Below are 15268 nucleotides of genomic sequence, written 5' to 3' on the forward strand. Positions count from 1 at the left end.
AGGAGAGTCTTTACCATCTGGGCCACCAGGGAAGCAAGCCTACTATTAAGAGACATTTCTAAGTATAAAGACAGGTCAACTTAAACAGTATCAGCAGATACATGCTTGACTTTATCTTATAATCTATAAACAATACATTAGAATATGTAATGAATCCATACACATTTTCCAAAGGAATACCCAAGATGGAAGTAGCAATAAAGTTATAAATGACAGTCATCAATCAGATGAAATAAGTTAGATGAAGCTTTTCTCTCTCGAAGAGATGGGGACTGGGCAAGTGGTCAGGAAGGAAATACAATATGCTTTTAACTTTGTATGAAAAATAATGTTCAGTTCCGCATTGCTGAACATAGTTCTGTTTTTGCCAAATAAATCCTCTACTTCAAGTTACTGTCCAGATGCTTTATTAAAACTCCGCTGCTGGCCTTTGTTTTGGAATCTGTTACTTTTGTTGCCACCTCCTGATCGCTGTCCGCTGAAGCTTCTACTTCTTTCCCGCTGTCCCCTGACACCTTGGTTGCCCTCGCACTGTCCCCTGAAGCCTCGATTGCCTTCCCGCTGTCCTCGGAAGTTGCGATATCCTTCCCGTGGACCTTCTAGCTCTGGTGGTGGCCACAGAAAGCTGCCAGCGCCGTGAATCATGCCACTTTTCCTGTACTTCTGTTACTGATGCAGTAGGGATATCAAAGCAAACACCCTGCTTTCCTTTGAGAAAGACCATTCCCTTCACTTTGGAATCAATATCCTCACCCAGCTGCTTTTTAACTTCTTTCCAAGCATAAGTAATGTTTGGCATTTCAACTGAGCACCGCAAGATCATGGTCACAAAGCCCGCTTCTGAGTTGATCAAGGAGCGCTGGTCTACCGACGTGGCACCGGAAATGTTCGCCAGGGCTGCTGCCGGGGCTTCCACAGCCCCCTTCTCCTCAATCAGCTTCTCGGCTGATTGCTTGAAGTGACCGATTGCAGTGGGAAGCACAGAGTCCAAGAGCCTGATGGCATCTTTGCTAGAAGCTTTTATTATTTCTGTTGCAGAAACCTATTCGTTTAAATTTGATTCCCGCTTTTTGCTCCACTTGGACTAACTGATATTCTTCTTTGTGCTGGTAAAAGCAGATGCAAAGCCCGGTTCTCCCAGCTCTACCTGTTCGCCCAGAACAATGAATGTAGGACTCAGCATCCTTTGGTGGAGAACTTTGAACAACCAGATCAACCTCGGGGATGTCTAACCCACGTGCAGCAACATTGGTTGCAACCAAAACTCCAAAATCACCATTTCCAAAACCCTTCAGGGTGATTTCCCTTTAGAACTCTTGGTGGAAATCAAATGGAAAATGGCAGCTGAGAGACAGAATGAGATATCTTAGATTATGTCATTTTGATCTCATTGTAGTGTGGCTCGAACAAGACTAAACAATGGACCCACGCTTTAAGTTCATCAGTTAGCTTTTGTCTTCCAAAGTTGCATATTTCACTTCTGAATTCAAGCCAGTGGTTTTCCAAATGTTTTTGTACTCAGGATGGAGGCAATGTGCAAAAAGGAAAAGTTGTACCCAAATATTTCATTATTATTAAAAATCACGCATAACAAAGGCACCAGAAGCCCTTCTTTTAATTTGGTAAATTGTTAATTCCGTAATATTATAAGTGTTGAGTATATTTATTAGACTTCTTGAGTGTCAGCCTTTCCCTGAGTTGGGAAGCCATATTTACTTCTTCCTACTGCAAAGTAAAAGGGCACAGCATCTTCTGGTCAGGAGTGGACAGGGTCTGGGACTGCCAGACATCAGAGATGTAGAATTTCTGACTTGCAAACTCCTGAGGGTAATTGCTAATTCTCACCAAGGGGACCAGAGTGTATGGATTTTTGTCTCTTTATAGAACAGAGTTGAGAGACTGTTGCCATGCACACTGCTTGAACTTTTTAGTACAATCATTTAATTTACTAATGTAACTCCCATGAACAAGTCTATTTTTGCATGTACACTCTCATCACTGAGAGTCCAGAGGAAAAACTGTCTTTGGCCTGAAAAGATATGTGCCTTGCATTCTGAGATACACACACACAAAGCTGAGTTTCCCCTTAATGCTGGTATTCCCTCCTGTCCACTTAAACCCAGAACATTTGAACTGGAGGTATCTTTTTTGTTTAATAATGAGTCTATTTATTTATATCTGGCTGTGCTGGGTCTTGGTTGCTGTCCGGGATTTTCTCTAGTTGCTGGGAGTGGGGCTACTCTTCTTGGTGGTGCACAGGCGTCTCATTGTGGTGGCTTCTGTTGTTGTGGAGCAAGGGCTCAAGGGTGCAAGGGCTTCAGTAGTTGTGGCTCCTGGGCTCTAGAGCACAGGCTCAGAAGTTGTGGCACAAAGGCTTAGTTGCTCCAAGGCATGTGGGATCTTCCCGGATCAGGGACTGAACCCATGTCTCCTGCATTGGCAGACAGATTCTTTACCACTGAGCCACCAAGGAAGCTCTGGAAGGATCTTTAAAAGAGACAGTTTAACCCAACTCCTCCAAGTGCTCCAAGGTCACACAGCAGCGCTGAGGCTAGAACTTAGAGCACTTGAGTTCCAAACCAACACTTACCTTAGGATGGGGCCTGGTTGACATGATCTTGGCGCCCCTCTAAACACCCATTTAACAGACCATCGTGGACCTAAAAAATTCACATACAATCTTTATTTTCTGCAGCTCATCTGAAGTCTTGGAGAAAGGTTTTCATTACCTTGAGTCATGGTGGAATCTAGTACTTTAATTTGCTTAAGTCCCATGAAGTTCAAAGGTTACAAGTGGAAGAGGGATGAAAGATTACAGGGGCCTCTTTTCTCAATCCTTTTAAGTCCGCAAAGTTTACACAGGGAAGACACACAATGATGATCAATGGCACCGAGCCGCCACTCACCAGCTCTGACACTTTGTTAGGAATCTGTGCCCAGGATAAGGCACAAAGAAGTGTTGGGAACCAAGATTGAAGATTTCCTTTCAAGACGAGATAAATCTTTACATTTGGAGTATTTAATGTATTGAACTAGAAGATGTAAGCTTCCAACACAAATTGAGGTCTTCTAAGAGCAAATGGGTTATTTTGCATTTGACAGGTTCCCTGACAATAAGATGAGGAACTCTGCCCCAGTAGGTACCCAAGAAGCCAGGGAGAATGGTTTTCAGTTATTTGGGATTCTGGAATATATTTTATGTCTACCATTTTAGTTTGAAAAAATAAAAAGGGGGGCATGACTGGGGTCTCTGAGTTTCTGAGATGGACACTGGTACTTGATCTGATAAGGAAGATTTAATAGTTCATGGCAAAGCTTGTGTCCATCTGGGTCCAGGCTTACACTGAGTAACAAAGGCAGGTCAAGTTCAAACATGTGGGTCTGGGCAGGAGTAAACATTAGGTATCCTCCCCAGGTCTTTATGTGAGAAAGGAATGAGTCTAGAAGGCTTTTTTCTCCTGACACTTCTGATCTGTCTCCTCTTTCATCCATATCTTTTTTATTCCTGTATCAGAGAAAGAGATATCCAATTTTTTTTTTTTTTTTTTTTTTGCCAAGGTCAACTCACTCAGCCTCCTGGCAAACTTGATATGATCCCACCTATGAAACCCAGTTCTATCAATTAATTCTCTTCTCCCAGCATCATTTCTCCAGCTCATTAATCCCTTCTTTTCTGACTACATTCACATTTAAGCCTGATTTGAAAGGTCAGGGGGGGCTAGAGTTATGTAAACCACATCTGAATTCTCTGTCATCTGGCAGTTGTGTGTCCTTGAACAGATCATTCTCTCTTAGCTTCCTCATTGTAAAAAGAGAATAATAATAGAATCTATGCTTCAGAGTTTTTAAAAAAGATAAATGAAAATGTATACATAGTATACCTGCCACAAAATACAGGGGCTTCCCAGGTGACACAGTGGTAAAGACTGCATCTGCCAATGCAGTAGACAAGAGAGATGTGGGTTTGATTCCTGGGTCAGGAAGATCCCCTGAAGAAGGAAATGTCAACCCACTCCAGTATTCTTGCCTGGAAAATCCCTTGGACAGAGGAGCCTGACAGGCTACAGTCCACAGGGTCTCAAAGAGTTGGACACAATTGATAAACTGAGCACATGGCACATAATATAGACTTAATAAACAGTAGTAATTGGGGGCTTTGCTATTTCATATAACTATATCATAGTACACTAATATTATTAAATCTCATCTCCTACTACACAAAAATTCTCCTTTAATGTATGGGAGCATTTCTTCTTCTCTACTTGAGAGAATCTGTCATAATGTTGTGATGTAACATATCTTCACTAAGTGTTCATTGAGTAAACGCAACCAACAATTTGCTACCATGATTTGGGAAGTGCAATTTGGTTTGGATGTCCAAGACTATAGCCATTTGTCCTTTTTGTGGTTTTTAAATTTTTTTCTTAATTGAGTAAGGCTTAACCTACTGAAGGCAACTTGCCAGTGTCTCAGAAGTCTCAGTGGCATAAAAAACTGTGATCCAGGGCACTTATAAAATGTATAATTTTTGGTGCTCATGGGAACTAAAAAAGTGGGACTAGTAAGATATCGTTGGGAAGAACAATAGGAGTTTAACACACACAGAGATTCCAATTTTTGCTCTTGAAAGAAGAGTGAGGCTCAGCTTTTCATTGTCTTGACTTGAATTACATTAGATAGCACCATGTGGGATCTGGAGCGCACCCTGTAGATCATCTGGCCAGGGTTTCTCAAAGTGCTTCCAAGTATGCTAATTGTTATGCAAAGAAAACAGAAGAAATAGTCTGTGGCCAAAGCATTTGGGGGAATTTTGGCAAAAACAAAAATAAGCAAGTTCCTTTACCACAGGATTGTGCACATCCTACAGGGGACACAATGTTTAGTGATTTCCAAATTCATTTGCCCAGGGAACATCGTTTTTCAGAATATATATCAGGATTATTGTCAGGAGTGATCTGCTTCTGGCCTCTTTATTTAATAGATGTGAAAATCAATTTCCAGAAAATTAATTTGCCAAAGATTGCTTAGCAGTAGTGCACAAAGAATCTAGATATCCTTTTTCTTATCTGAAATTAGTTTTACTGTTTATTTTTGCTTTCTTGGGGAAACAGTAAAGTTCACATGTGAATAATATCATTCTGCCTGTATTTTCTAAACAAGCTTACACTAAAAATATCACAACTAACTTTTGAGAATTAAACACATTAATAATAATGAAATGATTTTCCCATGAAATTAAGAATACAATTACTTCCAAAGTCCTATTAGGGAAATCGGTGGCTTTTTAAAATTTTTTTAACTAGACTTCCCCAAACAAATTTCTTTGATGTTTTACTCATTATTTTTATAATTAGGCATAAAACAATTCATGCTTTATCCATAATTTAGCAGATCCTTTTGGTTCTTTCCAAATAAGATTAGTCTTTCTGCATATTATAGATAAGCAGTCAGTCATTTGTGACATAAAGCTCTTCCTAAAAATAATTAAGTTTGCTATGTGAAATTTAGAATTCCTCAAACTGATAGAAAGAAATAATCAAAAAGTCATAAGAAACGTAAAAATCTGCTGTCAATGTGATGAAACTAAGAGTGTGAAAATCAAGTTATAGTATTTCACTCACTGCAAGACTAATTCTCTAGCTGCACGATTGTCAGTCCTTTAACCAAGAATTGCTAATGGCCACTAGTTTTTCACTAGATTAAAAAAAAAACACAGTTTAGATTTTTTTTAAAAAGATAGCTTAGTATCTTTAAAGAAAATAATTGTGCATTGTCATCATTGATGTTCTAAGCGTATTGATCACAGGCCACTGAAGCAGGTGATAAGTATCTTCACATGTATTGGTTTCACCACACATAAAAGCCAATGACTGGAAAATCATCAATGGAACTGGCAAGTGATAAAGGCTACTTGGGCTTTGTTACGGCAACAGGAAGTAGACTTTCATTACCTTTTCCTCCTTTGATTATGAAAGACAATCTTCATCCATTGTTGGAAGCACACAGGTCACCTTTCCAAGCACTGATGCTAATGACCAGAGCCTGGAGGGGCCAGTGGTTCCTTCAGACACGTGGAAGGGAATGGACACTCAGTTACCTGAAAAAGCTTTTGTTCTTCCCTGGAAAGCTCTACCATTACTTGTAAATGAGTGATGCCCAGCTACCTAAGCTAAAAAGTATCTCTTAAATTTTCAAATAAACATTTGACAGCCGGAGGAAAGCTGTTACATCTGCACTGTTGGCTGGGGAAAATGACTTAGACATTCTTGGGTTTCTGAGAGTGTTTAGAATTCGTATTTGTTTAGAGATTTTTTGAAGTAAATGTGCCAGAAAAATGTGTGTCGAAGAACAGAACTTGAGATCTGAGGTATGAGAAGGTTATGAGCCTTATGACTTAATACGCTGGCCACTGACCAACAAATTACTTCATCTATCTTTAAGTCATCTTCTGAATGTGCACCCGAGTGGGCCAGGTGGCTATTTTCGATGCGATAGCCCTGGTTAGGCTGTTCCTGAATCTCCAAATGAACTAGAGGCAGCGCCCCATGCAAGCCCTGCACTCCTCAGCATCTCCGTTTGCTATGGTATTGGGTGCCTTGTACAGTCTCAATAAATGCTTCTTAATTGGTTGATTGATTAGCTTCTGAATTCACCCTTTAGCCTCAGCAGCTAACCTGCTCTCTCAAGTCTCAGGGCTCTCTCTAAACTCTATATTTTCCTTGTATTTAGTATTCATCTAGTGTCCCTTCAAACCATTCTGTTATTTCAGATACTGCCGTAGCAGAATTTCTAAGTGCCAAAGACTTTTTTTTTTTAACAACATAGAAGGGAGATTGAGAATCATAAGTATGCTGCCAGCCCTGGAACATTTGCCTAGTGACCTAATTTCATGGGAATTTGCCAGGCCAGCTCCGTGGAAGAAATCCAGTCCTATTCCTCCAGTCTCCATGGGTTATTCAGCTGACACACTCCACAGCCAGCTTCTTCACATTGTTGTGACCTTCAAGATACTCTCCCCAGTGAATACTGCTCTATTTTAATTTTGCTACATTAAAAAAAATGATAAGAAATGAAGGTGTATTCATTTCTGTGGCTTAGACAAATCTACACAATGTAAGGAGCTTAACCCAAATGGTATTTCTTACACTGAATTATGGCAGGCACTTCTTTCCTGTTACCCTAGACTTCTGTCACATGTATTTTGGATAATTCCAGAGGTTTATCAGTGTAATTTATCTGGCATGTTATCTAGACCTGTTCCATAGGTGTTAAGTTACTGATAGTCCAACACAGAACTCCATGAACCTTCTTTTCTCTGTTTTGCTCGCTAGCTCCTTCTAAAGCCAGATGTAAAGCTTTTTTAGACATCATAGTCCATTTGACACGGTAGTGTATTGATCTGACATTCTCTTCAGAAAACTAATACCAAAGTACTGTGTGTTAGCACACTAAGAAGTGTACGCTAATTCTGTTCTGTCTACAAGTTTACAACCTTTTCTGAAGAACACTCTGTACCTGTTTTGTTCTCCATCTGGAAGTACTGCAATGGCCTCTGGCCAAAAGCAATGAAGTTGTGACTTTCTTCTCTATAGTCTGCCCAGGGACATTAATGAAAGAAAAGTAAACCTACTCCATTATCCCAAATGGCTTTTTAAACAATTAGGAGATTTTAATAATAGTGTTCCACTGATGCTCTCAGCTTCCCCACAGACACTGCAGCCTTTCCGAGGTGAATAAGATGCTTTAGGAGAGAAGACCTCGCCCTCACTACCCATGACCTTCAATTCATACAAATGCTGAAAACAGCACCGGGCATCTCATTACTGAAATGGATTATCTGGCATCAATGCTTGCAGTTTTGGAGTCTAATACCATTTTGTGGTGATATCTTTCAGAAAAGAAGTGATTCAAATTTTTAAAGAGGCAGAGATTTTTGAGAAGGTTGGATCTTTGACATTTTGATTTTTTCCAAGCTGGTCCCCAAAATCAACATCCTTAGAAACTACAAACTCATAACTAGCAACTCCACTACTAAAAATTTATCCTCAGTAATTAGAATCAATAATACATGCATATATTTAAATACAAGGAGAATCACTGCAATTTTCTTTATAACACTGACATTTTGGAAGGAAATATCCAGCAATACGATAATAGTTAGACAATGGAACACACTATAGTTATCATACATATATATATATGTATAAGTGTATACACACATATACACACACTTAGTTCCCTGACCAGGGATTCAACCTGGACCCTTGGCAGTGAAAGCCCAGAGTTCTAACCACTAGCCTGCCAGGAAATTCCCTCCTCTTCTTTTTTTTTTCCTCTCTTCTTTCTTTTAAAGAAGACTTTGAAGAGGAGTGAAATGCAGTTGTCATAAAAGTGGATAAACAAACCCCGATCAGCCCCTGGCACTCTAACAGGGAGGAAAAGGGAAAGAGGGGTTGCTTTGAGGAGGAAAAGGGGGCAAGTTAGCAATCTCTCTGTTTGAACGAAGAAGTGCAGCACTTCGGTGCATCTGTTCATACCCAGCCCCTCAGGGGTGATTTTTGGAGATACCAGAGGATGGGAAAGAGCCAGAGGATGGGAAAGAGCCAACAGGTTCTAAATACTATAGTGGAGAACATTTTCAAGGTGTTGGCTTCTACAAGAGTTTCCAGAAGGAATATCACACCCTACCTTCTTTCCAGTAGTCATGTATGGATGTAAGAGTTGGACCATAAAGAAATATGAACATTGAAGAACTGATGCTTTTGAACTGTGGTGCTGGAGAAGACTCTTGAGAGTCCCTTGGACTGCCAGGAGAACAAATCAGTCAATCCTAAAGGAAGTCAGTCCTGAATATTCATTGTAAGGACTGATGCTGAAGCTGAAGCTCCAATATTTTGGCCACCTGATGTGAAGAACTGACTCATTACAAAAGACCCTGATGCTGGGAGATATTGAAGGCAGGAGGAGAAGGGGATGACAGAGGATGAGATGATTGGATGGCATCACCGACATGACTTTAAGCAAGATCTAGTAGTTGGTGATGGACAGGGAGGCCTGGCATGCTGCAGTCCATGGGGTCGCAAAGAGTTGGATAAGATTGAGCCGCTGAACTGTCTTCTCAAGAAGACATGTACACTCACACAGGCAACTGCATTTCAATTTCTCCTTCCTAGAGATGGGAATTTTACCCATTTACTTCACCTGTTTTTTTGTCCTTTTGTAAAAAAGAATGAGTTTCCTTTTCAAAAACAATCTGTTCCTCTCTGGCCTCTACCCTGACACCTTCCACCTCCTCAAGAACCTTGTTCTTTAGACCATTTCAGTCCTTAAGCAATAAACTGCTTGGGACTTGTGAACATTCTAGTACCTACAGACATGTTCATCTCCAGAAAAAAAAAAGTCTGAATTAAAAATATAAATAATTAAAATCAAATGTAATAAATAACAGAATGTACATAAAATGTAACATGATGTCACCATTGTAAACTTAATATCCATGACCATTTCACTCCACTTGAAAACAATTTGTGAGTTGGATGTTCTCCATTTTCCAAAATCCTGACTATGCACATTGAGTGTTGATCAAGGAGACTGAATTTTAAATTAGGCTGTCAGTAGCCAACTCATTTTTGAAAGCAAAATTATAAACATCCTTTAATTATTTCTTTGCGAAAAATGTACTTAGCATGAGCAGTAGGGGCATTTTATTATGTTTGATGAGAAGTTGGGAAGGACCTCCACATTTAGCTGCTGGCAGGATAGGAATCAGCCTGCCAATGCAGGGGACACGGATTTCAATCCCTAGTCTGAGAAGATCCCACATGCCATGGAGCGGCTAAACCCATGTGCTGCAACTACTGGAGCCCGTAAGCCTAGAGCCTGTGCTCCACAAAAGGAGAAGCTACCACAATCAGAAGCCCAAGCCCATCAAAGAGTGGCCCCTGCTTGCCGTAACTAGAGAAAGACTGCACATAGCAATGAAGACCCAGCTTCCAAAAAACCGATACTGGGGCTGCTAGTCCCACTGCTCCACGAGCTATGTACGTATCATTCTGCACCTTTGTTCTCACTTTCTCCTGGCTCCTTTCTTGAAGCAGTTAGATGCACTTTCACACTGTAAAACTGCCGTCTATCTAACCCCCTCACATTTCATCCATTAGTCTATTCCTCTACTCCTCTTTCCAGTTTCTCCAAAGTGGTCTACAGATGGTCTATATTTTCTCACTTCCCATTCACTCTTTAGCTCACAGAAACATTGTTTCTATCACAACCATTTAATGGAAATTGAGTGTCCTCACCAAAGACACCAACAACTTTGTTCTTCAATACAATTCATAAACTTCAGTTCCTTGTTTACCCAATTTCTCTTCCTTTTTCTCCAAGGAAACACAGGTGCCTTGGCTTCTGTGATATTTTTTTCTCTTGGTTTTCTTCTTACTTCTCTGGATGCTGCTTGATCTTTCGTCAGGGTTCTTCTTTGCCCCTTGGATGATGGTATTCCAGGCTTTTATCAAAGGCTGTCTCTCTCCTCCCTCAACATACTCTCCCTGGGCAAGTCCTCTGGTTCATCTACCATCTATGTGGCAATGATTCCCAAACCTGTACCCCCAGTCAATATCTCTCTTCTAGAGTTCAGACCAATATAGCTGCTGTTTACCAGTCATCACCAATAGAATTTAGACCACATGTGTACACAACGAAATTTATATTCCTCATCCCCTAGTCCTATCTCTTCTCCCTTGTGCTCCTGATATCAACAAATGGCACGAACATCAAACCCATCAGAAACTGGCACCAGCTTTGAACACTCAGCCTTCCCCAACTGCCGTATTCAACAATCTAGAATTCCTAATTCTTGTACATTCTGTAAATTCACTCCCTCTTCTTCATTCCCAGGGCTGATTTCTTATCTAGGCCACCACCATCATTATGTGTCTGAATTACTATAGCAGCCTCTGCCATCAATCACTTTCCCACTCTGCTCCACAAGTGATATTTTTTAAACTATGAAACCAATTACGATATGTCATGGCTTAAATCCTTCAATGTTTTCTTCAGTGCTCTTGGGGAAAAGGTCCCAAGTCCTTAACATGGTTTACAAAACTAGCAGAACCTGCTTCTAATATATCCACAGCCACATATCCTTTCCCTTTTCCTACCCTTTCCTGTGAGAATAAAAATCTTGTCCTCCCAAGCACTCCACATTCTTGCTTCCAGGCTTTCATGCACACCGTTGCCTTGGCTTGCAACACTCTGACCCCATGTAGCTGAACCCAACCTGCTTTTCAGATTTCAGTTTAGAAGTTTTACTGCCCTATGCCGCCCCTGATGCACCAAACCAAAAACAGATGACTCTCCTAAGTGTCACCAGAATATTCTTTATTTCAATGGGGCTTTTGCAGTGTTTATAATGGCTTGGCTACTTGGTTATCTCATCTTCTCACCAGGCTATAAACTCTAGGAGGGCAAGGTTTAAGTCTGTACTGTCTTATATAATAGTATAATAAATTTTTGGTAAATATTGGTCGAACACGTACATGAGCAAGCACCAGGTATCTGATTGCCTGCCAACTATTCTGACTTCAGTAGGAGATTTCCTGAGTTAGCTTTCTCATCTTAACAACTTTGTTCTTAATCTTTGTTATCATGCTTTCCAAACCATTCAGAAACTGCTCTAATGTTTACCAAGCACTTTAAAGTAACGAGATAAATGCTCCTGGTGAAGGTGGCCTATTTAAAGTAAGACCCGGGTCTGACTGCACATCACAATCTGGGCTGCCTTTACTGCAATGATGTCATTCAGGGTTATTGGTTGCAAGCATCGAAATTTACTGCTGGTGGGAAGGAAGCCACCGAGTACATCCAGAGCCAAATTCAGACAAGTGCTTGCTGTGTTCGCAGCATTCAGGGAAGCCTCTGTTCCACACGCTTTATTCTCAGTAACGTGGGGCACAGTTGTTGCCACATTTAGGAAAGTAAACAAAGAGATTACCTGATTTTCTTCCTAGTTATAACATACAGTCATGATTGAACAGGTTAGCAAATATTCTTTGCTGATAATTAAGCAATATTATTTGTGAAATTTTGTACCAGGGCTGCAGCAATATTACCTTTTCACCTGTGGCTGCTAGGTTCATTCATAAAAAAGGCAGCAAAAATGACAGACATTCCAGATTATTGCATGCTTAGTTGCTCAGTTGTGTCTGAGTCTTTGCGACCCCATGGACTGTAGCCCGCCAGGCTCTTCTGTCCATGGGGATTCTCCAGGTAAGAATACTGGAGTGGGTTGCTGTGCCCTCCTCCAGGGCATCTTCCCAACCCAGGGGTCAAATCCAGGTCTCCTGCATTGCAGGAGGATTCTTTACTGTCTGAGCCACCAGAGAAGACCAAGGATACGGGCATGGGTAGCCTATCCCCTCTCCAGGGGAAATTCCCAACCCAGGAGTTGAACCAGGGTCTCCTGCATTGTAGACAGATTCTTTACCAGCTGAGCTACCTGGGAAGCCCTCCAGATTATTAGGGTGAGTAATTTGAAGGCAGGGGATATGGAGTTTAGGCTTCACCAATAAAGGGACTTTGGGTAGAGTTTGATCAGGCATGCAGATAGTCTCCATTTCTTATTGTAAAAATGGTCTGAGTCCAAAGGATCAAGAAGGGCCTGCAGCTAGACCTTCCTGTACTGACAACTGTGAATGGGCATCCGTACTCTTATACTGGCGTAAGAACCAGGAGAAGTTTCTTCAAAATATGAGGTTACTACTTCCTAGGCATTACTCAAGATTTGTAGGTTAATTCTTTAGATAGAGGAAATATCAGTGCCTAAAAAGAAATCCCATCCCTTTAAAGTAACAGCATTTATAATACACATCCTTGCAAAAGAAGATAACTAGAATTTATGACTTTGCTGAAGTCCTCTGGTGTAGGTATGACCTCAAATACCTACATAACTGGACACATAACTGGAGCAAGTTCTAGGTTTAATTTCCACACTTTAGCTTCAAGCTAATGAACTATAAACTTCATTTTTTTTTTTTTCTTTACATCTCATTTTGAAAATGGTGCAGTGGTATTTTCTTGAGGACTGGAGGGCTCATTAATTAATGTTTGCCAAGCACGTTGAAGATGAAAGGGTCTACATTAAATACAGAATTACAACTATTATCATCACAAAGCTCAGATTAGCTCAGAAATTTAGGAATGATGATTCAGGAGCCCATATTCCAGATTCAAATGAGATTATGTCTGAAAATAGTGAAACCAATTCCTGTAATGATTCAGATGCAAAAGGATTTATGGGGTTCAGCAAGACTGTACCCCAAATCATGCATGACAACAAAAATTAGACCGCATTCCGACTGATAATTTAGGAAACAATTTATTAAAGGAATCCAAGGAGATTTGTGTCTGTGCTCTCTTTGAGGCCAAATCCATGCACCATTACTCAGAAGAGACAGCAATCAGCCAGCCAAGTGAAGGGTGGTACAGGCTGAAGGCAGTGAATGCAGACTGGAGGCAGAAATTGCCAACTGCCCCAGACAAAGCATTTCATAAGTTCCAGTGCTAGAAAATAGGGACAAATCCATGTCAGGCAACAATCTTCAGCCCTCCTTTCTCAAAGATCCTTCCCTGGATCCATTGCTCAAACCGATCTCTCATTAATTTTCAAAACTTTTTTGGAAGAAAATGTTAACTACAGGTAAATTGCCCTTAATTTGGTTGAGGAAGTCCCCTTGTGCTTCTAGTCTGTTGAAGTCTTTTTGTTTGTTTTCTAATCAAGGATAGATGCTGGATTTTTGTCAAGTGCTTTTCTGTGTCCATTGAGATGATTATTTGTTTTATCTATATATTAACATTATTATGTGTTATAATTATGGCATTATTATAATATAAACATATTAACATTAGCTTGTTAATATGATGAACCACGTTGATTTTTTTTTTTTTTTTTAATGTTAAATCAGCTTTCCTGAGATAACCCCAATTTGGGGGGCTTGATTTGCTAAAATTCTACTTGGAATTTTGCATGTATGTTTTTAAGGATATCATGTTTATACTTACCTTGATCTGGTAATGTCTTTGTTTCTGATGTTAGCATCAGAATTGGCTTAAGCTTCCTGTAGATGTCAGTTAGATCCAGGGGTTGTAGATTGTTCACATCTTCTATATCCTAACTGATTTCCTATCTGCTTATTCTACCTATTATTAACAGAAGTGTATAAAAATCTCTTATTATAAGTGTAGACTTATCTATTTCTCCTTGAATCTCTGTCAGTTTTTGCTTCATGAATTTTAAAGCTCTTTTATTACATGCATAAATGTTTAAAATTATTGTGTCCTCTTGATTAATTGACCCCTTAATCATTATGACCTTTTTCTATCCTTATTAATATTCTTTGCCTGGAGATCTACTTTGTCTAATGCTGATATAGCCACTCTAACTTTTAAAAATTAGTTTTTGCATTGTATATTTTTGTGATTCTTTCACTTTTAAACTATTTCTGCCTTTATATTTAAAATGTGCTTCTTGCAGATAGTGTCTAGTTGGGTCTTACTTTTTTGTAATTTAAGGACCTCTGCCTTTCATAATATCTAAACCATTTACATTTAATATAATTATCATTGTATATAAACATAAGCTTATTATCTTTCTGTTTGTTTTCTATTTGTCCTACTATTCTTTATTTCTTTTTCTCTCTTTATCTGCTATGTTTTTAATCAACTGCATATTTCTTTATGGTTCCATTACATATCTTTTAATCATTTAAAATGTTTTTTTTCTTCCTGTCTTCAAGTAGTCTCCTCACATGTACACATGTACCATATGTACAATACGGCCCATATTCAGGTAGAAACCAGAGGAGACCCTCTGTGCACCTCTAGAGTTTGCTGTCTCTCCTCCTCTCTCTGTCTCCTTCTGTCTCTCTCTCTCTGCAGATGTCTCCTAATTGTATGGTATCCTGTGAATTCTAGCTGCATTGGTCCCCTTGACTCTCAGCTCCTTCGCCACAAGGATGAGACCACCAGCCTCTGCCTGGGTTCCCCTTCTCTACACAGTGGCTTGTAGGTGGCTGAGCGTCCGCTGGGACAATAGTTGAGCTTACCTCATTAGTCTGCCTGCCCTCGGGGATCACTGTCCTTTGTTGTCTAATGTCCAATGTTATGAAAACTGTTATTTCACGTGTTTTTGTCTGTCTATTTGGGGATTTTGTTTTTGTTTTCTGTTGTTTCAGGCAAAAGGGTAGATCCAGTTCCTTTTACTTTATCTTTT

General features: G+C 40.0%; 1 pseudogene; it reads right to left on the bottom strand.

The window, feature by feature from the left end:
• Window positions 1–325: 325 nt before the first annotated feature.
• The window catches only part of LOC133044237 (nucleolar RNA helicase 2-like), a 31121-nt pseudogene continuing 16178 nt past the window's right edge, over window positions 326–15268 (bottom strand).

Source organism: Dama dama, chromosome 23 (genome assembly GCF_033118175.1).
Source record: "Dama dama isolate Ldn47 chromosome 23, ASM3311817v1, whole genome shotgun sequence".
Taxonomy (NCBI): Eukaryota; Metazoa; Chordata; class Mammalia; order Artiodactyla; family Cervidae; genus Dama; species Dama dama.